At 43.9% G+C, this 25,667-nt stretch overlaps 1 protein-coding gene across 2 annotated transcripts in view; it reads right to left on the reverse strand.

The window, feature by feature from the left end:
• dlgap1b (discs, large (Drosophila) homolog-associated protein 1b) overlaps window positions 1-25,667 on the reverse strand; it is a 72,708-nt gene that overhangs the window by 39,174 nt on the left and 7,867 nt on the right. For both annotated transcript variants that reach the window (XM_086101906.1, XM_086101908.1), the window contains exon 2: window positions 7,165-7,243. The gene's annotated coding sequence lies outside the window, so the exon portion shown is untranslated. The remainder of the gene's footprint in view (window positions 1-7,164; window positions 7,244-25,667) is intronic.

Consider the following 25,667-nt stretch of genomic DNA (forward strand, 5'->3'; position numbering starts at 1 on the left):
GGCCTGCTAACCGCACACACACACACACGCGCACACAAACACACAATGACATGCCAAACCGAGATGCTGCCGCCTGGTAAAGTTTGTCAAGCAGAAGAGGAGGACTGCTGGATGTGTCGTGCTTGTCAAACAGCCACCAGTGGCGGGGCATGAACTAATAGACAGCTGTGCCTCTGTGTTACGCTCTGTGACCATCAGAGACGGACTCATGACCCTGCTTTGGCAGGTGTGAAACGAGGAACGCACGCCTCTAGACCACTCATTCCCATACCGCTGTGCCACGATGCGTTACGGTGTTGTGAGAAATGATCAGGTGTGCCGCGGGAAAATATCCAATTCACTTCATTGAAAATTCTTGTTTATTTATTCCACCTATCTTTGCCAGTGACATATCGTGACAGGCAGAACAATTAAAGGCTTGTCCACTAGATGGCAGTAGTTACAATTGACACTTCCGGGTTGAGTGAACGCTGGCGCGTTTTGGCTGCCGCTGCTCAACCCGTAATGTTTTGTGTTTTTTGTTATTGTAAAGTGTCCTTGGGTGTCTTGAAAGGCGCTTATAAATAAAATGTATTATTATTATTATTATTATTAAAGTACATTTGTGATGAAAAAAAATCATGACGAAGCTTCTTAACTCATTCACTCCCAAAGACGTTTTTAAACGTCTTTTCAGGCTTGGTCCATTGTCTGGTACTGAATGAGTTAAATAGAAATAAGTAATTACAGTAACTGGCCCTGTAATAGTAAACACTTTCAATTGATTTCTTTCAATCGTTTGTCTTTTATTTTTAGTGCTGATTGCCATGGTTACCGTTTGAAATAAGAGGGGGAAAAAAGACAGCAAAACTCCACTGCGTGCTCATCAATCATAAAAAAGGAACCAAGTACAAAAAGACGCATCAATGCTCATGTCAATCATCTTTAACCAATATGAATATTGAAAAAGATGAATATTTCAAACAAATGGAAAAACGAAACGCAGACCATTCCCTTCCCCAAGAGAACCTTGTCAGGGAACGTTTTACAAGACGGCGCAGGAAGCATTAAGAGGTCTGGTGAATGTTCACATTATGCCAAAGTGCTTTTAAGCAATGTCAGGAGAGGCCTAGCACCACCAGTTTAAGTCTCATTACTGCTGCCATGTTGCTAGGGTTTCCTTCCTCTGGCAGTAGTTGGCATTTTTTTAACCTACTTTTTATGAACCAATCAGAATCTGTCCATTTTCTATCCTGCTTGTCCTGTAGTACAACAGTAAAAGTCATTATTTATCAGAAAATGAGGAGCTAACTTGCTACTTTGCCTTCTAATGAAAATGTCACAACGGATGTTAGCTTAGCCATGCCAGTTAGCTGCCTTGGTAACCTAAGAGGTTGCTCATCTAACATTTCAAGACAGTGTCTGGATTTTAGACATTCTCTTATACCATCCAAGAGAATGTCCAACATTTCACACACACACACACACACACACAAAAAAAAGATAAAATGCAGGGCGTATAATTACAGCAGTTGTATAATTGCTAACACTGAAGATAGCTAAGCTGAAGATCGCTAGATGTTCGCTAAGTTAACATGGCCAAGCCACTCTTTGTCCTGTAGTACAACAATAAAAGCACTCTCATAATTTAATAGGGCCTCCAATGGCTAGTGAGAATGTATTGTAATGTTGGCTGAATCAATTAACGCACCAACCGGCCATTAATCAGCAAAGTCGCGACTCGCATTCGCTGATGCCTACGTCACTCACCGTCCCAGGCTCTGCCTTTTAGCCATACACAATTAATTAATCAAATAAGCAATGAAACGATTCTGGGGATACTCTATTCTGAAATATCGCACAACACAACACACACACCCCAAAAAAAGCATGCGGAAAATAGATGGAAAACAATTTCAGGACAAAAAAAAATACACATTTGTTTGATAGATTGAACCTTAATATAACCCCTACACAAGCTTTAATCACATTGAAACTTATCCAAACACATTGTAAATGTATTTCACCACACATAAATCTGCAATGTAGCATTACTGTATTGATTTTTTTTTTTTTAAACAGGTGACAAATGTAAATGTCTCAGTGCAGCAGAGAGGAAAGAGTCTGCATCACCACTAGGATCCTGTTCCATGCCAGCCTGCGATTCAAACGGCATTCAAGTAACATATGTCCAATGCAACTTTAATGCAGCCTTTGTCAAAACACTGGCAAACCAAACAGCTGCTTGGCATGAAAATTGAATCTGATGCGTCATAAATAAACGTCCGTGTGGACGGACGGCTAGCGGCTTTTCTCATGACAGCTCCTTTGTTACGACCAAACTAATTAGCCACACTGTCACGGCACTTTGTGACAAATGGAGTGCCCGTGTCAAGTCGCGGCTTTCGGCAGCCGCATTTTCTAAGGACAAAATTTCCTCAAGCGATCGCCACGATTGGAAGGCTAAATTAACCATGAATTCCATTAACTAGGATGCCATTAACCAGGAAACACATCTCTCATCTCATTGAAGCTCATTTTATTGTCTGTCATGATACATCACTGGCATAGATAGAAGAACAAAGATCTGGGTTTACACTTTTTTGCAGTGGGTTTTTTTTTTTGGAGGGGGCGGGGGGGGGGGGTATATTTTAGGAAACTCGCATTTTGTTCCGCCTACTGTTTATTTTAGGTGAAATTTTACTGTTGGCCACTAGTTGGCAGCAGACTCCCTTAGAGATCGGGTGAGAAGTTCGGTCATCTGGGAGGGACTCAGAGTTGACCCGCTACTTCTCCACATTGACAGGAGCCAGATGAGGTGGCTCGGGCATCTGCTTACTCCTGGACGCCTCGCCGGTAAGGTGTTTCGGGCATTTGGCAACGGCAGGAGGCCCCCGAGGACGACCCAGGACACCCTGGAGAGACTATGTCTCCCGGCTGGCCAGGGAATACCTTGGGATCCCGACGGAAGATGTGGTTAGGGGCTAAAGCTGCTGCCTCCATGACACAATCCCAATATGCGGTAGAAAATGGTACGGTATCTTTGCATGATTGACACGAGGACTCTGGCACAGACCTTGTGACATACCGTAGATGAGCTGACATATTGATCGTTGGACGCGATCCGCCTGGCAGAAGCTCTGGCTGAATTGGCCCTTTCACAAGGCAGCAGTAGTCTTTCGACACAAGTCTAGATTTGCCTTTTATGTGGGTTATGATGGTGTTTCTGCTCCGTCACCAGATCGCGTACACATGTGATAATCTAACCCAGTGGTTTTTAGAAGCCACAAAGTCAGGTCAAAAGTTTCTAAGGTGTAAACATGAGCGTTATGTTTTTCGCAAAGTTCAGCGTAATTGACTGTGGCCTTCATCTAGGCTCCTTTGTTGTCATACTAAAGTGTTCAAATTATTCATATTGTCTGTTTATTACCTGGCTAGTTGCTGAAATTGTCTTTGCTTTTTGAAATGAATTGATACAATCTGCCCAACTGTTGCTGTCGCGAAACCAGTTCAGTTTGCCGGCATCTGGCTAGCTAGCTCGCCTTAGCTTGTGTCTTGAAATATATAGAAATCAGGCTCTTATACGACAAGGCACCACTGTATTTGTGAAGAAGGGGTGTGGGGGGGATATGGGAGATTTTATTGTAAGTTGAAATCGCCCAACCCTACTACAAATGAATCACTGCACCGTCACCGTCGTTTAACAACATGTGTCATCATTTGCAGAATGATATGACAGCTACTCGCTAAAATTCTAGCGACCGTGTTGTCAGACCCGCAATTTAAGTTTGCTCGAAATCACACAGCTCATGGTCGGCCTCGTAGCATCGCTTTAACGCTAATGCTTTCTGACGTGTCGACGTGACTGTACCGCGCACTGTACGTATGCGTGCTGGAACGCCACGCTCGCCCCCTATTGTGAACAATATGAGCGTTCTGCGAGTGGGAAGAAGGATTAAAAACAACAAATCCCCCCCCCCCCCCACCCCCCCAACGGAACGTGTGGCAAGGCATCTTCAATTATGCAGGTGGATGTGTTAACTTTAATTGACTCGGCTCACCCGCTTTTTCGCTCTCACAGGCGACGGCGACGCTAATGGCGAGGCGGCGTCTGTTTTATTATCTGCCGCGAGAAGTAAGAACAGAGAACAAATGCCACAGGGAGGAAAACAATTGCAAACAGGCATCAGAGGCTACGGGCAAGTTGTAATGGCGCGGGTCACGGCCGCTTTTTGACGGGCTATGTTGTGATGCTCAACACATACTTTGATGAGTCAGCGCCCTCACAGCTGGTGGGGGACCATCAGGCCTTTCGGGCGGAATCCCTGACCTAAATTGTAATATTTGTGTGTGTGTGTGTGTGTGTGTGTGTATATATAACATATATAAAATAAATTCATGTTGGCCGGGCCCTAATTAGAACGAATGCAAAATAACTCATTCTCAATGTGCGCTTGTGCTAGTTACATGCACAAGCTCCAACAAACGATGGTCTTTGCTTGGTTTTTAAATGTATCAAAGAATCTTCATAGGCTTCCGTGTAAAGCCGGCCCACCTTATCTTTCGACTTCATTCATTCATAATTACTCGTTTGGTTTTCGAGTTTGATGAAAGCTTTTTGCGTCCCTCTCAAAGGCCATTTTAAGATCAGATCTGCGGCTTGTCCGCGCTTCACATCTTAAACATCCGCCGCGATAACATCGGGCTCGGACATCAAACATTGGATTTTTTTTTTCTTTTTGATCAAACATTTGTCACCTCCGTGTGCCAGCTTGTCAGGGGGCTTTTATCTTGGCCAGTTTATGGAACTGGAAGCCAAATGAAGCCGCTCGCTCGCCAAGGCGCGCAATTCAGCATTTCACAGTTCATTTGGTGAAAACACTCGGGTACTAAATCACCTTTACACTTTGTTTGTAATTAGCGGTGCACACTGCGGCGGGCCAATGCGTGGAAAATGGTGTGTAGGGCGCGGAAGCGCAAAACAAAAACTAAATGGGTCCCCGAGTGAATTTATTTGCATCAATAAGTGTTCTACCTGAAATGACAAAAAAACAAAACGAAAAAAACCCGCAATTAAAATACAGAATTTGAAAGCATTACTTCTCCACCATTTCCTCTAAATATCAGATGAGGGGTGGTAACTTTGATGGTGATGGTGAACAGTAAGCGAGCCATACCTAATGTTGCCCGAACGTGACCTCAAAAGTCAGCTAATTTACATGTTAGCGCCAAATTTCTCCGCCGATGACGCAGAGGCTAGGCTGGGCGAAGATTTGCCATTTTCAAGCGACGACAGGACTTCATGTCAACGTTGTTGCGTCAAAGCCAAAATGACAGTCGAATTGCACGCAGTTGATGGCAATGTGTCTGCTGCATGCGCAACATGCGCAGATCTGCAGACTGAGCGGAATTTTGTGGCTTGTCGACTTAGTGCCGCCCCCGTTCCCCCCACCCCCCTGTTTTTATGCGATCCAAAGATGCTATTTTTTTCTTGCACAAGTAGCCATTAGCAGGTAACCGTATCCCACCTGTTGCCATGGTAACACAAAGCTGTACTCTGGATGAGAAGGCTGGGGCTCATTTGCATAAGAGAGAACCGCCCCCTCCAAATGGATTCTGGGCGGCAATTGTAATTCAGTTTTTGCACTTATAAAGACTCACTACTTCGGCGGCAACCGATAAATATTTTGACAACTGATTATTGCCCTGATATTTTCATGATTAATCAGATATTTTAATGAAAGCATGTGACAGGCAAGACCCCTGGGAGCTCCGGAAGTGAAGGAAATCTGAAGGTGCTGGTCGTGATGAAACGTCAAATTAAGGCGGCGAGAATTGCGTGATATTTTCTTGGACATTAACCCTGTTTAACTCTGCGAATGATTGCCTCCCTCCAGCCGGCTTAGAGCCTGTAACGCTCGCCTTGGCATGCAATGAATGCTTCGAGATGATTCCTTTTGAATTCAGACGCACACAGAATATTTATTCTTCATGGATTCAAAGTCAGCCGCGGTTCCCTTTTTCTCCTGGACTCATTTCGTGTACACGATTTCAAAAACAACATTTATCGTATTTTCTGAGACCATCTAATAACTAAAAAAATACAGATTTATTCATTCTTCTGATTTACATGCTTTTATGTACATTTTAGAACGAAATTATTACAGCCCATGATGTAAAAAGTTTTATTTTATTATTGAAAAAAATCTTTTATAATATAATATTTACAAATAATTAAATAAAATGTGTACTTTTCAAAGGTAAATCATTGTTTTATCTATCTGGGAATGATAACTGATTTATATATTTTACACATATATTAAAAATATATCAGAATGAATACATACTGAATAAATAAAATCGATGTTTCAAACTAATGATTTTGGAGTTATTTAGTTATTTCTGCACCTGTAGCTATTTTCATTCCAAAACAATATTTTGTTCTATATATTACGAGTTGTCAAATAAAAAATTTCCGGTTTTGAAGTACCGTATTTTCCGCACTATAAGGCACTTTGGAGGATAAGGCACACCATCAAAGAATGGCCAATTTAAAAACTTTTTTTCATATATAGGGCGCACCGCGTTATAAGGCGCATAGAATAGAAGCTACAATAGTTGCTGCGGTTGCATTATGCCTCCACTAGATGGAGCTCCGCTAAAGGGCATACAATAAAAGCTTTAGCGCTTTCACAACCGCTGCAGCTGTAACAAAACGCTTTCCAGAACATTTAAAATACTGCGTCCAAGAAATCAGACTATTGATCCATATATAAGGTGCACCGTTGGCTTTTGAGAAATTTGAATGCTTTTAGGTGCGCCTTAGAGCGCAGAAAATATGGTTTGTTTAAAAAGTTAAACAAAGGAAGAAAGTCAAATTGAAAACAGACCCCCGTCAAAACTTTTTAGCTAGCCAATACACCAGACGCATGTGTATCGACCAGCAAAAATTTCCACCATACTGCCCAAAGCAAGACAATTACAGTCCCAATTTATTATTGTCTTCATAAAGGAGCCGCTACTTTTGAGTGGAAGCGTTTGCCGGCGATGTGATGCGCCGGGTGACTCATTTTTAAAGGCGAGTCGCACGTGGGGGGCCAACAAGGTGAAGGTCTTTGCTTACGAGGCCTTGACCGAACTGTGCGCCAATAGCATTAGCATTCAAAGCGATCGGCGCAAACTGACCTGCTTCAACGTCTCAACTTGGACATCTTCTTGTTTTAATTCTGCCGCCTTTGTTCACCGCACATGCTCATCTCTCCACCTGCAAAGCCCAGAAAATGACAGCGATTGAGGAAGCCGTCAGCATCAATCCAAACAAGCGCGGCGGCCGCTTGTTTTCCTTCAGTTTCGACGCTGCCGAGGAGGCGGCGGGTGAATTCTCATTTGGAGGATTAAAAAAAAACAAACAAAAAAAAAAAAACTCCCAGATATCCCCGACGAACGGAAATCGAAACGCTCCATCTTCAAGGAGCGCAGTGGTGAGATTAGAGGACCTTAAAACGTGGCCGTGAGAATAACGAGCAAAGAGTAGCTGTGTCGGGCTCGACGGTTCTGTTCTGTTCTGTTCTCAGGCCTGGCAAAGACACACAACTCATGGGCGGCATGAGGAGACAACGGATAAAGGAAGGAGGAGGAGACCCTTGAGATGTATGGAGGCAGAGTCAATCTGAACCTAATGAGTGAACTCCACCTGCAATATTGACAAAATCAACCACACACAGTTCACATGGCTGAATGCATCCAGCTTGTCTGGGCAAATAGAAGATAATTAACTTTGAGGATGTTTGGCCATCTTACAAGCCACATTTTCAACAGTATGCACACTTAAAAAAATTAAAACGCTGGGATTTCTGAGGAGAGAATTGTTAGCCTACGTTGGCTGAATTATTTGGACATAACGTGGCTTTCCAAAAAAAAAAAGGACTCCAAGTCATTATTTTCCTGAAGAAAATGCTTGATTTAAATTCATTCTGGTCCAATGAGCATTGTTGGAAAAAAAACTAACAAAAAAAAGAGAAAAAAACCCCACGTTATCCCATCAGATTAAATGTGCTGCAGTTCCTGGTCACCCCATGAAGCTGACGAAGAGGAAGTGGCAGGAGGTTCAATAAGAGGGCACCAAACAGATGGTGGTCTGAACGATGGCATCCTGGTGGGATATGGCTGGGCACCACACACACACGCGCACAGGCACAAGGACGAATGTGGCTTGTAAAAATAAGGATCAAGTGCATTCATGCGCTAAGTTGAAGGCAAAAACAAGAGACCATTGAGCATAAATAGTAACACAAATTTAAAACAACCAGTCAGGTCAGATTTCACGGTGACCAAATTATTTAAAGTAGTAGGTAGCATACAGTTACCTGTGAAGTAACAGGATCCATTCAAATTTGACAGTAGGTGTACCACATGGATCCCTTCTTGGTCATCTATCGTTTTGGTCATATGCGTACAACCAAAATTTCGAGTTGTCAATGAACGTAACATATTTTGAGGATTTAGGGGGAATATCAATTTACCTTTTGTCGGTCTCTTTTTAAACTCAAATGAGGCACTTGGGCACAAATATTTGTCCACCCCTGCTTGAGATGCTCAACGTTGTAACAGTTTGGGATTTTTCATCATAGTTACTATTTATTTTGTTTTGACTTTTGTTGTTGAATTTCAGTTAGTTTTTCAAGCAAATTTGGTTGTTTTTAATGATTAGAGAAAAAAGAGAGACGTGAGCCAAATCAGAGGGCAATAAAACGAGCCTCCATACACTAAAGTGCGATATGGAAATACCCATCTCTGTGTTCATAAATCTCCTGTGACACAATCAATGGCCAAAAGCGATACATAAAAGATGAGGCAGTTTGACCTCTGCTCCGGCAAGGAGGCCGGAAGAGGGAATTTATAATTTTTTTTTTTTGCACAGCGATATGGATTCCGTTGGGGTGCACTTTGAAGTCGCGGCACATGAGGATGGGCTGCGGAGGGGCTTTAAACCTCCGAGACCTCTGGCTCTGCTCACTATGAGTCAGCAGGCGGTAAGAGGCCCCCCCTATGACGCAACATGTTTGCTTGAGAATGATACAGAACCGCAACTTTTGAGATCCTGACCTTCGCGATGACGCAGAAGTCAGTACAACTTGCGACACGCGGATTTCTTCTGAATACAAATGACAATGCACTCTTCATTCTCTCTGTACATAGTCCGGTTTATTCATTTCATTCGTGGACTTGAATACGGAAGAATAAAATTATTTTTGGTCCTTCAGCGCTGACAAGATATGAATTATAGGCAGAATTTGAGTGTTTTACAATATTTTGTCCAATTTAACTTAACGGGGGAGGTTTTTTGGCCAATTTCTTTTTGGGGGGGGGCCAGGGGGGTGATGTTTGAATGATATTTTGAGGGGGGTGGTAATTAGTTAGTAGTAAAAATTAGTTTATACACAGCAAGAGTAGTAATCAATTTTCCCCATCATGCCTCTCGCAAATAAAATTTTAAAAATTGTTATGCGAGAGCTCGGCTTTAATCTGTGCTTCATTCTCATGGAACCCTCATGAATATCCTTGCCAGTTTGGGATCCGTCCCTCGATGCACATGTAATGTTGCCAAAACAATCCGATATGGAAAGAAAATTGGCCGAGCAAACGTGGCAGAAGCGTGAGGGAGTCGTACGGCGTTCACCTTAGCAAGCCTGAAATGGATATGAATACCGATGTGACTGAGAAGAATTAAAGGAGCTGTTCTGTGCTGGTGGCCGAATCGCTCAATTCTTAATTATCTCGCACTCGCCCCGAGTGCCGCCCAGCAGCCCCCCCCCCCCCCCCCCCCCCCATCTGCTTTCTTGTCACTCGCCGGCTTCTGGAAGTCCGCCGAGGGGCTGCAAGACATCTGTGACTCACTGAAGTTCAGATGTGAGGAAGACTGCGAGGGGAATCAAAGCTGTCTAAAGCTTAAATGTTTTGCTCGCTAGTAGAAACTTTGTAGGATGTGGTACCGTGATAGAGACGGAACCCGGCTATGAATAGTGAGAAAAACGCAGACATTTAGCCGATGATACAGATTTCAACCCTACCGCCCATTTGCAAGTATGCTTCTTACGGACATCACCATCCTGTCACTATGGCTTGTAGCACATCTGAACGCAGAGCTGGAAGCACGTTTTCTAACCAGCTCCAAACTGGTACCCCACCCCCAAAAGAAAAATGTTCATCCATGTCAATCAATTACGCATCCGTCGGATGTTACCAACTGCTGCAGAACTACCTGGGGATTGCTACGCGCAAAGCTAACACGAATCCACGGCAAGCTAGCTAGCTCGGCTAAACGCTGTCCTTTCACGGTGGCGAGCCGCTCCTCTAAATCACTAATCCTCACCTCCACGGCAGCAAATAAATACACTTTTGACAAGTATTGTTACAACTAAGGAGGGCGATGAGTACCAGGAGGAGAAAGAGAACCGATGCTAGCTGCTAAGCAAATGCAAAATACGCAGTGTCGAAACCCAAGAAGACTAAGTGCTTGGGTAGGAACTATGAACAGCAAATTAGCAGGTTGATTCAAAACTGCTAGCAAGATTTGAATGTAGCCGCACTTCACCAATCCAAAGTCCCGCCCTCACTGACAAGCACAATCCTCAAACTTTTCATTAATAATTCATCATGGCACACAATTATGAGAGTATTAGTTGTGAGAAACAGTCGCAGTGAGAACACTGTGTCCAACTTCAACAGCAGCGCTAGCCATCCTAAACTAGCGTTAGCAGTGCAAACAGCGCGTCAACTCGACACTCTTGTTAGCACTCGGCTTCATCTGCGCTCGCATTTAAAAGACACCGTTTATCAGTCTTCTCTCTTGTACATACTCTTTGCAATAATATTACTTCTTCGAGTCGCTCTATTCCGTGATCAGACGCTTTTGTTCCCCCCCCCTCTCTCATGCTTAATCCGTGTACCTCGCTGCCCTCACTATATTTCCCTCCCTGCAGACAATCTCGCTCCATCTTTCCACGGCTCATCACTCTGGCCAACTCGGTCAGAATAATAGCTGCCATCTATCAGAACATTTTCTATAACCGGGGGGGCAATTTTCCGGAGCCGGCGCTGTAATTTTAACAAGAAATCGGATGCGTGTCAGGTCTCCGGGTCTGCAATTTCATCCGAACACACGGCCACGGCCTGTGCATGACAGACGTGGGGATGAGGTCTGTATGCTAAACAGGTCAAGGAAGAGGAAGTGGGCTCGCTGATGAAGCGGACACACAAGCCAAGCGCGCTAATCAGGCCAAATCAATGCGAACTAATCCCGCGCCAATTAAAGAAGGGCGGACGAGAGTCCGCAACCCATATCAATTTCTTTCCCACTTCTGGGTGTGAACTCATTGATTTGAGCGCCCAGTGCGGAAGGCAGACAAATGAGAGGATGCAGTTATGAAGGGGTTTTTTTTCTTCAATAAGCATTTAAAATTGCATTGATGAGCAGCCACACAATGCTTCTCTGCTCACCAGCCAAGTTGCTTCAGATGATGAAAAAGGATCAAGGTCGTGGAAACAAAGCAGGTGGATCGTACTTCGGTCTCCTCTCGATTGTCTTACTATAGAAGGTGAACACAAATGAAAGATAATTTGATTCCAAGCCTGTAGTTTGACCCGCTAATGGTCAAATGATGTGTTGACTAGGGAGCAACTTTGACTTCAAGCGTCAGAGAATAAAACAACTTTGGAATACTTGTCCGACATTCTCGCAATACGATGTTAAAACAAAATAAATACATTTAAAAATATATATATATATTGCGTCACTTAAGAGTGCTGACGGCCGGCTGCAGCCTCCAACGGCCTGAAGGCCCGACAAAGACTCGAGCAGATTTAAAGTCAATGAAGGAGAGGCGGGAGAGGGAAAAAAAGAGCATCAATCTTAAGGGATTTAGCCCCGATTTATGAAAAAAAAAAAAAGGACTTTTATAATCTGTATTTAAATACAAATCAGACGGGATCAAGCAGAGTAAACATGTCAGCATAACAAGCGAGCATAGAACTGCGTAGTATGATAGATGGACTCTCTTGCTAGGATTTTCTGACTAAAATGTTTTTTAGTGGGATTTGTGAGTGCGGGGGGGGGGCACTAGAAATATTGGAAAACGGAATTTTTTCATCCCCACTGGTACTTAGCAATGCGATCAAAAGATACTGGAATCTTACTCAAAACATCTTCACTGGTAATATTTAATTGGCTACAGGGATGGTCTGGTTCAAATGTTGGATTTTTGACTTCTCGGCCAAGGCAGACATGTATGGCACTTGAGAAAGTTATTCAAAACACAATCTGTGATCTTAAACAATTCAATTTCCCCACCCGAATTCAAATGCTGACTGAATTTGAATCATCATTTGAATGATGAAGAGCACGAGAAGAAGTTGGCCTTGACCAAAGCGCGTGGGTTGGGCGCTACCAATGCAACTCAACAAGAACAAGGTGAACGATGCGAGGCGGCATCGCTCAACGCATCAACAGTTATCTGAGCTGGCCCGAGAGCGCGCGAGAGAGAGAGACAAGGTTAAAAGTTCAGGGTGCACCACTGCCGAGTAAGCACATTAATCAAATATGAGCAGCCGTTATCTTGCTATGCTAATGTTCTCTCTCTCTTATTTTATTTTATTTTCCACGGATCCACGAATGTACAATGCACAGTGACTCATTTGGCCCCGGCCGGGGGCGCCGCGTTCGTGCTCCAAAGGTTCGCACGGCTGGCTTCTTCTGTGGAGCCTTTGACGGCTCCCGGGAGTTTGTTAAGCACGCCGGCCGCGTTGGCACGGACGTCCGCAAATTGGGGTGGGGTTGAAAATGTAATCTGCTCTCATACACGGGACGCGTTTCAAAAAGTTCAAGGAACTCCTAGTCCGCTATTGGAGCCCCGGCACCCGGAGCAAAAACCACGAGGAATTGTACAAATGTTGTGTTTGCGTTGTTAGCATTTAGCTAAACAGCAAAGCTTTTTGATTGTTTGGAATTCACATGGTGCACTTCCGGGTGGCCCGGTGGTCCAGTGGTTAGCGGGTCAACCACACAATGCAGTCATGGGTTCGATCCCGGGTCTGGCCTTCCTGTGTGGAGTTTGCATGTTCTCCCTGGGTCTGCGTGGCTTTTCTACGGGTAATCCGGTTTCCTCCCACATTCCAAAAACATGCATGGAAGACTGATTGAACGCTCAAAACTTGTCCCTAGGTGTGAGTGTGAGCGCAGATGGTTGTTCGTCGTTGTGTGCCCTGCGATTGGCTGGCAACCGGTTCAGGGTGTCCTCCGCCTACTGCCCAGAGACAGCTGGGATAGGCTCCAGCAAGCCTCGCGACCCTTGTGAGGATAAGGCAGAGTAGAAATGAAGGTGCACTTCTCTAGTTTGATGTTGAGTTTGACAGCAGACTTCAATAGGGAGTGTCAACGGGAAGAATTGTTCACCGTCTGCCAAATTGCCGCCTGTTGACTTTATAATTGTTCAATACATGAATTATATGATTTCAAGTTGGGGGGAAAAAAAGGCACGTTTATTTTGAGAGACTTACATTAAGAAAATGGCACCACTTCGGGAACGTACATAGTAGTAGAAAACTGACATCTGCGAGCGACCGATATGGTTCCTTGCGCTATAAAAAGCACCCCCGCACAACGTAAACCATTCCAGCGCACTTGAAACATACAACGGCAGCATCATCACGCCTGCTACGTGCTCATCCACATCTCGCCTGGAGGATCGGCTGGATCTCGATCTGAGCTAATCTGAAGCGAAGGTAGTCGGGCTATCAGTGGTGAATTTAAGGGGATTACACGTGCTGAAAACAAAATGAGGCTCGGAACGGACAACGCGGCTCGAACCTGTCGCGAAAGCATCTGACGCTCCGACGGCACGGCGATATAATGAGACCAATTAACGCTGACAAAAGTGCTTAGCGCTGCACTGATTTGCATCGAACTGAGGGACGGAGATGATGAAGCAAACAAATAACGTACTGGCAATTGTTTTCGATTTCTTCCCAGGAGGGTTCATCATTTCAACTCATCTGGCTACATTTTAACATCAAATACGAGCAAGCCGTTTGTTTCCGTATCGCAGGCCGGCTTGATATTTATTTTACACATTTTTACAGCATTGGAAGACGTTCAGAATGTTTGTGTCATGTTTGTCCTCCTACAGAAACCATATTAAAATATATTTCCCTCCTCCATCTTTTTCCATTTTCCAATATTTTTGAAAAAGTTCCAGGGAGCCACTAGGGCGGCGTTAAGAGCCGCATGCGGATCCGGAGCCGCAGGTTGCCGACCCCCGGTCGAGTCAAATATAAACACCTATCTCAAGGATTTCTATTTTTTTTTGACAAAACACTTCTGTTACAAATCCGAGCCAGAACATTATCGACTTTTTTTTTTTTTAAACAAAGTGCAAAGCTCCCTACAGGAACACCACCAAAAGCATTTCCCACCACTTCGATCTCAGCCTTGGGAATAAACGTTTGTTGTCGTTTTGTATTCTGATCAATGCACACAAATACGACATTTTTATTTGGATGCTGATTATTTTTGAAGCACTTTGTTCAATGTTTATTCATATCCATTTCTGATGAGTGTTCAGGAGGAGATGGTAGCTTACTCACGCAGAGAATTTATTATAACAAGGCGTGCGGGTAAACGACCTCCGTTATTTTTTTTAAATCTCACAGCGGGCAGTGACAATGAATTACATTCTCTGGCATTTGCAACCGGGAGAACGTCCTGGTTGTGCTGCCGTTTTAAAGGCCGGTGCGCATCCAACTATACTGACTTGAGTTATCCGAAATCTTGGAAAAAAGAATATTGTCTATTCCCGTTTTCACCGTATTTGTACTTTGTGTGTATACTTTCATTCCCCACCACTGGCCTCGTATAATGGCGCCGAGTACATTCTTCCGTTGTAACCTCATAAACGTCTTAATGTAAGTGGTGGAGGAGCTGGGGAAATGCATCCCCATCCGCGATAAACATGCGCGCCCCATCTCCCCGCCCACACGGCAAATTATGATGACAGTGACTGCTCATCCTGCCGGCTGCTGCGATGTCAACGTTGGCCCAGATTTTCATCAGATTATACAAATGACATCATCGAGTGAGTTTGGCTGCCCTGGACAAACATGTTTGCATTGCCTCAATACCCGAGTGCATCTCAAAGCCTTCAAATATCCCAATATTGTAAAAAGCACCCGAGTGTATTCAATAAATGGGATTCATCGATGCAATCAAGCCGTCTTAGTCAACAAAGGCTTTTGCGTGCCTGCTCACACAGAAGGTGCATCTGTTGTGAAGTGAACCCGAAGGGCCATGTGCGCTTCTATGCATATCTGTCCGGTAGAAACGTACACCTTGACATGCAAAAATTAGTTTCACTGCGCTGCTTCAGAACGCAAGTGGCGTGACTTCTGTGGAGCCACTGTCACTGAAAATGAGTACGGTTCGACGGTTGGCGATTTCGACCGTCCTGCTGGGCTAAACATGCAGTGCCAACATCTATTTGTCGAATCTACATTGCACCTGGAAAGGATTTCGTTTTCTTTGCGTTCATGTCGGGATGTGCGATGCCACTTTTTCTTTTCAGACCGATTCGGTACGAAGTGCTGATACCACTCGTACTTTTTATACATAAAATATCAATGAACACAATGACAGATAATGAGCAAATAGTCAGGCCAACTACCGGCTTACTTGATTTATTGTTTTTGCCTAAGTTTTGGTGGTTGATATCGGCATCCTTCATGAGTACTCAATACCTTGAAATAAGGCCGGTATCTGTTTTATACCGATGCCTGGTATCAGTACTCTACCATCCCTATTCTTGTGACATGAAAAACAAGACTGAGAAAGAGCTAGCGAGGGTAAAATAGGAATATATTCCCTTTTTTTTTTTTTTTTTTTTTTACTGTCGTTCGTGATTAGTCCATGAACCACGTCATCTTTTCTTAAGAATGCAACAAACTTTTTTGACGAATCGGGTCACTTGTATCTCAATTCAACAGTGCGAGATGTACACGGACCACTGGGACCAAATACCACAACTTCTGTTTTCTCTCCGTTGAAGTTCAAGACGTTTGGTGCCAACCAGGTTTTCATTTTCCATCAGACGGCACAAAAAGTGGCCTTAAATAGACAGTGACCTATTTGCTAAGCGAGACAGGGATTTGACTGTCATAAGAAAAGCAGTTAAATACCAAGCTTTCTTGAGATGGAATCCAGGGGGCGCAAATACAATGAAAGGGGCACCAAAATTGATCCCTGTGGAACACCATACAACAGTGGGACAGAGTGGGACACAAGACACCAAAACCTGCTTAGACAGGGGTTTGGTGATTTCTGACATCTGAATTAATGGTGAAAATGTGAGTGAGAGCCCACACATTTCACTGAGTGTGCTTCCCATTGGAGATACAAGAAGATGAGCTGATTTTTACAATTACTGTCTGTGCCAACCTTTTTTTTTTCTGAGCAGCTCAGGGAGGAAGGATCACTCTTGACACGTCACGGAATAATTAGACCGGATAATCTTTTCAAGAAATGCGAGAATCAGGTCCACAATGACATTGAACAGAAGGGGAGGGCGATGTGAAAATGAGGCCCAATTATCCCGGTGTGTGTACCCTGCTTTGAATTTTTTTTAAAAAAGTATTCCGTTTAATGTCAGACATATAGCATATTAGGCAATGAAGCCTATTTGCAAACGTATGTAGATGTACAAAATGGATCCCGCATGCCTCCGCTAGTCCTGTCTTGTCGTGTGAAACATTTCCAAGTATTATAATGAGTGTCCTCCAGAGGCTTGGCTTAAAAGCGTTGCGGTTCATCACGTGTGTGTTTGTGCAGTCTGTCAACGCCTGCAGTGTGGCGGCTCATCAGCGTGTTTTTCAGCCGTGACGCTTGCTGCCCAACCACACCCCCACCAACATCCACTTTTTCATTTCATCAAATTCTGCCCTTTTGGGCTCCGATTTATCCTCCGATAATTTGCTTAAGTATATGCTGCAGATTTATTTTGACTTGGCAGCGGACTCTTACGTAGGTGTCGGGGAAATACTCCAATCACTCGCCGCCATAAAAACGATAATTACCGCAGATGAATCGTTAGCGGCTCTTCTCTCACTCATCTTATTGGGAGTGTTGTGTTCTCAGCCCTGCAAAAGATAACTGGCCGGCGACGACCCTGACGAAGCCGTTTTCTGCTGCCTTTGGACTCTTTTCTTCCTGCGATGCCAGAAGCGCCGAGGCTGTTTGGATGTGCTCACAGATGCCGGTATTTCATGCTTTCGACACGCAAGGCTTTCACTCTCTGGATGCCTGGCAGGCGCGGTGAACATTTGGAGGAATGAAAACAAATAACGGCCTCTTCTTCTCGACAACTTGCCAATCGCGCAATAAAAGCTTTAAGCAGACGAGTACGTCGTGTTCCAGTGAGGTTTTCAAATTACACACACCATCAATCTGGCTGAATTAGAGCATTTTGGTTTTTTTTCACTCTTCTGACCTAAGTCAGCCAAGGACCGATTCTTAGATGTCGCTGAATGATCATCATGCCCGATTATCCTGTGGTGTAGGGTGTGTGAAGGGAGATTCCCTCTCCCTTATCTGCTCAGAAAAAGCCATAAATTATAAACATGTTCAATATTTGCGATGTAGGTTGTGCCCAAGAGTGATTCGGAACAGCCACGGGTGACAATCGTACTAGCTTAACAGGTCACCCACGTCACTCACCGCACTAAAAAAGACGGACGTGTTTGCGACCGCAATCGAGTAACCGTCACGAAGTCACTCTTCTTCTTTGTATTTTGCAGTTATGTGGGTGCCCTGTGGCAAAATGCTGCCTCACACAGGTCAGTCTTGGTACTACAACAGACATCCGGTTTAGTGGGGAAGGAGACATGCTGGTGCCCGATGAAGATATCGTTCTACGTGCGGTGTGCTGGTCATCTCAAGAACAATAAGAAGACACATGGCCATTTTAAAAAAAATTGCAAGATGCTACAAATTAGCCAGTGTATACAATACTTTATAAACTTATTTTTAAAAAGTGCCGGGTTGTATTTTCCAACCTATGAAAAGGGCGACAGTTCATCTGCCACCTATGCCGAGATGTCAGCTTCAAAGTCTGTCTGAACAGATTTCAGGAACTAAGTGAGACGAGAACGAATATTCGACAGTCGTACAGATAAAACACTTGAAAAGGAGCCCCGGGATCTTTCGTTGCTGTCAGGTGCACGCGGTCGTTTGATGGTATTGTCAAAACTACAGAGGGTGATGCTGAACATCAAGTTAACGCATTTCGGCATTCGGGAGGGGGAGAAAAAAAAAACTGCCAGCGCGGATAGAGTACAGATGGGATGCGGCAGGATATGTCAGCTGAATCGACGATTATTAATTTCTTCACATCCACCGTTCAAAGAGAAGCTTTCCAAGCCCTAATACTCTTCGACAATTTTACATTCAAAAGCCAACAGTAGAACGATCAGCTACCTGTAGCTTACCGGCTAGTGTTGAGAAACATTTATTCTGAAAATAGAAACTCTCAAGGATACCGCTAATTTCACCTGCCTGGGAAAGTCACTCCATCTGTTGTAAAACAAAGCCACTTGAAGCATTTATGTCGACACAAATATGGACAGATAAAAACTGCTCCGAAAACACACAAAAAAAAAATACATCTGCAATAATAAGCTAACTTTGCCAGGCTAGGGAACCACACTCAATATGGTTAAAAAAAAAAAAAAAAAAAGCTGAGACATATTCATACGTAAAACATGTGTTCCAAAAATATAAAAGCCCAGCGAAAGCAGAAGCAGTGATGACATATCAAACAACTGTTCCTCAAGAACAAAAAGAAAAGTGCTAACTTTGCCAACTGAGGGAACCTCATTCTATTCACTTTCTGCTGGTCTGTGCTGGAAAAATAAAGAAACTGCTCCCTATAAGTTGGAAAATATAAACAATTGCTTCAAAGTCACAAAAAAAAAAAAAGAGCGTTAACTTTTTTAGCTATTGGGAAACAACTCCATTCACATTCTATCAGTCTGTGCTGTCATATGCACCTTGACCAACACTAACAGGAGTACAAAAAGAAAGCCGCTAACGTTGTCAGCCTGGGGAACGTCATTCCATTCACTTTTGACGAGTCAGCATTTTCAACGAAAGCAACACCAGCCAATATGCTTCCTCAAAACCAGTTAGCTCAACTCACACGCCTGGGTGAACCTCACTTCACTCACTTCCTGTTAAACATTTTTCTTTTTTGTCCAGTCAAGCAAATATGCTCGTTGGCGTGGCAACACTTGGCGGTGCACAGTGTGAGGCGCTGTCCTTGGTCCTGATCTCTTTTTTTCCCCACGCTGCTGCGGACACACCCATTCAAGCTCCCTCGCTCTAATTGGGACACCCTCACACAGTCAGGCGCCCAAAACCAAACAAAAACAAAAATCGACGCCCCCCCCCTCCCTAAATCTCTTGCCCTGAACTCAATCCAAAAGCACTTTCATTACGTATATCGAGATTATCCATACTAAAAATGCTGCGTCTGGAAAGGCTCAGTCACAGCACAGACATGAATGGTGACCTAAAAAAATAAAAAATAAAGTCCAAAAATGCTAACCAATAACAAGCCGGGACGGCAGGATATCAGACTGATGACTGACCTCCAGCTGTCTGTCCATTTTCTGCTCAAAAAGCTTGTGCGGGGAAAAGAGCTGATGACCTTTTTACTTCCACACCAATTTAAATACGCATAAATCCAGGCGCTAAATTTCTGTGTCTCACACACATGGAGACACACACACACACAAAGTGAAGGTCAAAAGGACAAAAAGGAGGGAAGGTGACATCACCGAGGTTCATTCTTGGCTCCTCAACTTGTGGGAGGGGAAACACCACATACATAGAAAAAAAATTGTATGCCTGCTCAGAATAAGCAGCATCTCGGAAGAGAGAGCGATTGCTCAAAAAAAGGGACTTCAAGCAGTTTATTGCCACGCCCAAGGTGAAGTTGTCAAACTAAACATCAAACTAAGAGAATCATTGAAAAGATTTAAACAACCGACAGCTTAATGCCAACAGAGAAGAACAAATGCCGTTGACATTTTTGAAATTAATCCACCAAAACCGAAAATTTTCATGACAATTGTAGTTTGGAAAAAAAAAATTATTTTATTTTCTTAAAATATTTTTTCTCAATTATAATTAGCCGATTAGTTTTCATTCAATTTCTTTTTTTTTTTTTTTTGCATGACTATCTGATTCCTTCCGGCCGTGACGGATATACCGGAAGGAGAAGCATTTCAGCATTAAATCATGACGCACAAACTGGCTAATTCTTTACATTCTTTTTTTTAAATTATGCTTTGAGGCTCTGTTTTGATCAAGTACAATATTAAAGAAGTGATATTTTTCCTTTCCTGGCACCGTTGTACACCGGTCTCATCCCCCAAAAGATGCACACAAGTGGATAAACAAATGACTGATTGACTAATTATTTCAAAATGTATCAACGGGTAACCCATTAGGTGTGACATTGAAGAGTCGGAAAATGACATCTTGGGCAAAGCAGGAAAAAAGAAAAAGGACCACCGGGCGTTTGATGGTAGCGCCTGTAATTAAGGGAACAAGCCTGAATAGTCTCGCTATCATCAAGAAGATTGGTCATAAATAGCCGTCTTCCCATCAGCGTCCTTTCAGGCTGGTTTTCCCCTCGGTGGGGAGCGGGGCATCCTCACTCCTTCGCTTTCTCGGCTTTGTCTTTAGAGCACGTGTTGCGCTTTGGCCGCATCATTTCATTAGCAAAACAGCATTTGTGATGCGTCAGCGTCATTAAAAGTGCAAAGTCGTGCTAAATCTGGTAATGGGGAGATTTATAATCCCAAATGTAGCTTGTATCAAGTTAATGGGCAAGGGCGCAATTCAAATACATTTACCCCCCCCACCCCCCTACCCCCAAATCGCTGATCTTGGAAAATGAACTTTTTTTTTTTTTATCCCAATATTAGGAAGTCGAAATGACCACAAAGAAATAAAGAAGAACATTTGGAAATGGAACGAATGAGGCTCAAGAGCGAAACCTCTTCCCATTCAAATGGACAAACCATCCTGTATTGAAGGAAAACAAACTGTCGTCGATAAATCCGTCTTTTCAAATACGAGCAGGTCAACAAACAACAAAAACGCCACGCCAACTTTGCTAGCACGGGGAACCCCATCCTTAGGTAAGCCTTTAATTATTTCGACGGACTGCTGGTTGCTTCCTGATATATATGACGAATTTTATGAAAATAAATCTTGCTGTTCGTTGAACATCGTAGTCATATGAAATCATGTTTTGTTTTTTAAGTCATACTACTAAGAAATCAACTAAGGTTGGACTTCCCACAGAGTTGGATATACGTGCCAGCGCTAGAACAGAATTACACACTCATGGGCACCCGCAGCGGCTCCTCTTGTTGTCTGTTTAAGAGGGAGGAAATTTCATCTGTGCTGTACAGCACATTTGACAATAAAGTTGTACTCGATACTTGATGAGGTCAATTTTCGAGAAAAGAGTCACGATGGCCCTTCTTATGTTCTTTCACAATTTGATTGTCGCAGCCGTGAGATACAAGACGACGCCGCCGCGCGTATGCTAACGCCGAATCCTCATCCTCGCGCACGAGGGAGGCGTCGACGATTAAACCTCCGCTGCCATGAAACCAAACAGAAGCTGGCGCAGCGCTGTTCAATGTCACATTTTGTCCCCTTGTGCATCGGGTTGTGTGGATATAAACAACCAGCCAGCCTTCACTCCTTCACACACTCACACGCACACGCACACGCAGTCGCCATCTGCTATGCACGTAACCCCGGAGAGTTCGCTTTGCTTTGCAGTCCTGCCGGGACAACACGCTCGCTAATGAATCCATAACTTTTGTTACCACCTCATTAGAGCCGTTTATACTGTATGCTCGCCATGGTGAGATTTACCGCTTTCCAACAGACGAAAGGCACACGGTCATCTGCCGGGGATGGAGTGGCAAGAGCGCAGGTCGAGATGTTGCGGTTGGCGCGCTCGGCCCGCTCTGTCACGCCGTCCATCTGCCCGCGACTGGATTGCAGTCACGGCTCCAAACGTTGGATGAAAACAACAGACAATAATAAATAGCCTGTCGCTTGCAAAGCCGACGGCATTGGGAATCGCGCCTTGTCACACGGAAAACTGGACAATTTCACACCGGGCTGGTGGGAAGACATTAAAGTGAAAGAATATGGGCAATCGAAAGAAGTCTCAAAAGATCCCCGATGTGGGAACGCGACTGCACGCAGGTGCAAAGTGAAGCATCGCACCAATAACAGGAGTGAGAAACCGTTCAAGCGCATGCACGGTGACAAAAAAAAAAAAGTCCTGATGGAGTGTTCCCTCGCAAACGTTTTTCTCAATTTTTTGTTGTTGTTTTATGACAGCTTTTACGTGAATAGAAATACTGTACAGTAAATGCGGTGAAATATGCAAACATCAGCGTTCGATACGCTTGTGGTCTGAGGTCAGGGGTACTTGAAGTCAAAGGTCATACAATGTGGTAGTGAGGAAAAATATGCCCGAAAGATTCAAATACAGCGAAACTCCTCTACAGCGAAACCTACATGGTCGAAAATTCCCCCTAGTGTGAAAAAATCTTCGTGCATTAACACCATTCCCACTCTCCTACCCCCCATACAACGAAAAAAAAAACATTGTTGCGTTATACGAAATATTTTTCTCTGCTCTTGCCTTGCGACGAGATTCACTACAACGAAGTCTAATCCAACAGCGACCTCTACTGCTTCGTTCGGAAACGGCAACAGCGACCACCGCACTGGTTTACACGTGCGCAGTAGTCCAGGAAGTATTTGTTCTTGTTAGTTTCAGACGCAGCTAGAACGTTGCATTGCTAAAATGGCTACAAAACGGACCTTTGGATGTCAAGCAGCTAAGACAAGAAGAGCTCTGACGCTGGAAGAGAGGGTAAAAGTGATCAAAATGAAAGGCTGAGGAAGCAAGATAAAAGACATCCAAGAAATTCGGGCAGGAGGGGTTAACTAGCCTCACAACGTTTACGTTAAGAAACAACCAGTTGGGCTTTGGCGAAGATAACCCGAGCGGCCCCAACGATAACACCTTCCTCTGTTTTTGACATTGACGCGTTTGTGAGAGGTTTGTTCGTTCGTGCCGCACAATGCTGCCATTATCGTTAAAATGTCATCAGATGATCACTTAGCATCAATGATGATCATATCGTCATGGAAGGAACATTGCAGTCCCTCATTCATGGGCCCTGGTGCCCGATTTAGCCAGCGCCTTGGGCCTGCAGCAAGAGGCTGCGCTATGGAAGGCCATGTAAATGTCACCGTCTCGGAGGCGGAGCTCCGTCGAGCGTGAAATGAATTGTGGCAGAGTTTTTTTTGGGGGGGGGGGGGGGTGGCCCTCGCCTTCCCTCGCAGTTCGTCTATATAAAACACCCAGCCCACAATTTGGACCCCCTTCTATTATTGATGGAAAAAGGTGAAAGAATCTCAGCCACTTCCTTGCGCGATAATTATGTCCCCCAAAGCTGGGCTTTGGGATCAAATAGAAAATCGATTATTATGATTGCTGTCGTGAAATCTGCTCTCTTTGATAATCCAGAGTAATCCTCCGGCTCATGCAGCCAAATCAGGATTATTGCTTGTACTACATGTGCACGGGGAGAATGGACATGGAAAGAATGGTTGTGAGACTGGGGTGAACCTCCCAAAATTTGTTTTGTCATATTATGATGTATCACTAAACCGATTCCTCCTCCATCCCGTAATTTTGCGCCACTTAAAAGATATGATGGTGACCATCCCCCGAAAATTTAGAGCATTTATAGCAAGCTATAAATTTCTGTACAGTACTTACTGAAGTTAGCTGTACTAACACATTCACAATCTCAAGGTTTTTTTTTAATGGTACCAAACCAGCATTTGTATTGACTCCATTTGTTTCTACTTTGTCTTCTCAAGTAAACGCATCACGAACAAGAAGCTTCATTCGTGTTTGAACAGCTGTCGTTAAGCTAAATGGAGAAGTTAGCGTATCTTACGTGTCTTTATATTGTGAAGTCAGCGTAGCTTACGTGTCTGTAAATTGTGAAGTTAGCGTAGCTTACGTGTCTGCAAATTGTGACGTCAGCATAGTTTATGTGTCTGTAAATTGTGATGTCAGCGTATCTTACATGTCTTTATATTGTGAAGTGAGCGTAGCTGACGTGTATGTAAGTTGTGAAGTTAGCGTAGCTTAAGTGTCTGTAAATTATGAAGTTAGCGTCGCTGACGTGTATGTAAATTGTGAAGTTAGCGTAGCTTAAGTGTCTGTAAATTGTGAAGTTAGCATAGCTAACAAAATGTCAACCTTGAAAATGCTGATTTTCAAATGTAACCAGGCGGGATTTATCAGGTCAAGCTGTCAAATCAAGCCTCATGAATACCAAATCCAAGTCAAGTGAAGTAGGGTTAAGTGTTTACTCCTAAAATTGGCAGCTAAAGTCTGACTCCAGTCAAGTTATGGGACTTGAGCTCCCCAGTGGTTTTGCTGTGATAGGCCTGTCTGAGTTTTAGGAGTTTGAAGTTTGCCAATAATCGTTCCTGCCACAGAATTAATTCAGTATCGAGGTAAGAAAAGGGCTTTTAGTTTTTGCTGACGCCACTTTAGATATGCAGGATATCGTGAGAGGACAGATGAAAGCAAGGCCACGCTGGGCGCGTTTGATAAAAGGATGCCTTGAGTGCGATTATGCGCGCTGACTTGACAGAGTGCTGTCAGCATCAACTGTTACTTCCCATTCAAAAAGTGAAGGGATCTATGAAATGCCAGCCATCGCAAAATATGACCCTTTTATAATGGCCATTATTCCGTCAACCCTTATCGCCTGTGCCCCCCCCCCCCCCCTACACACACCCAAGCGCTGAAAGCAGGGCTCTTCCTCAAACGGTCTCCACGAGTCCATTTCGAGCTGGACCTTTTGGCGGCTTATCTCAGCCAACAGCTTCTTAAATAAAGCTCCTCGCTTTAAATAAACCCGCGCCGCGATCACTGAGACTTTCTAGGATGCTCGGTCACCTGACAGTCTGGCCCCCCCAAAGCGACGCTAACAACCTGAATGAATTTTGGTAGAAGGCCAAACCATCATTATACAGCTGTTATGCCTTGTAGAGTTTGTGTTGGAAATGATGGCAGCATTTTAGGAGATTTATCGTATTTTCTGCACTATAAGGTGCTTCGGATTATAAGGCGCACCTTCAATGAATGGCCTATTTTAAAACTGTGTTCATATATCGGGCGCACTGCATTGTAAGGAGCATAGAACATAAGCTACAATAGTGGCTGTGGTTGCGCTTATGCATCCACTGTATGGTGCTACGCTAAATACAATACAATCCAGCTTTATTGATGTAGCGCCTTCACAACCGCTACAGCTGTCACATTGAGAACTGGCCACAAACACGGACATGAAACATATAAATCCAAATGGCATTACAAAACAAAAAATGAAAGACAAGTCATGAAGACGATTCAACAAAAAGACACGCAAACCTTGTGGGTTCACATCCACAAGGGGCTAAAAATCCAGAAAAGTCTTGCCTGTCTCCTTCCTTCGTTGAGTGAGTAAACGAT

The sequence above is a fragment of the Hippocampus guttulatus genome, chromosome 21 (genome assembly GCF_054856545.1).
Source record: "Hippocampus guttulatus isolate MCC_2025c chromosome 21, RoL_Hgut_1.0, whole genome shotgun sequence".
NCBI classification, from domain to species: Eukaryota; Metazoa; Chordata; class Actinopteri; order Syngnathiformes; family Syngnathidae; genus Hippocampus; species Hippocampus guttulatus.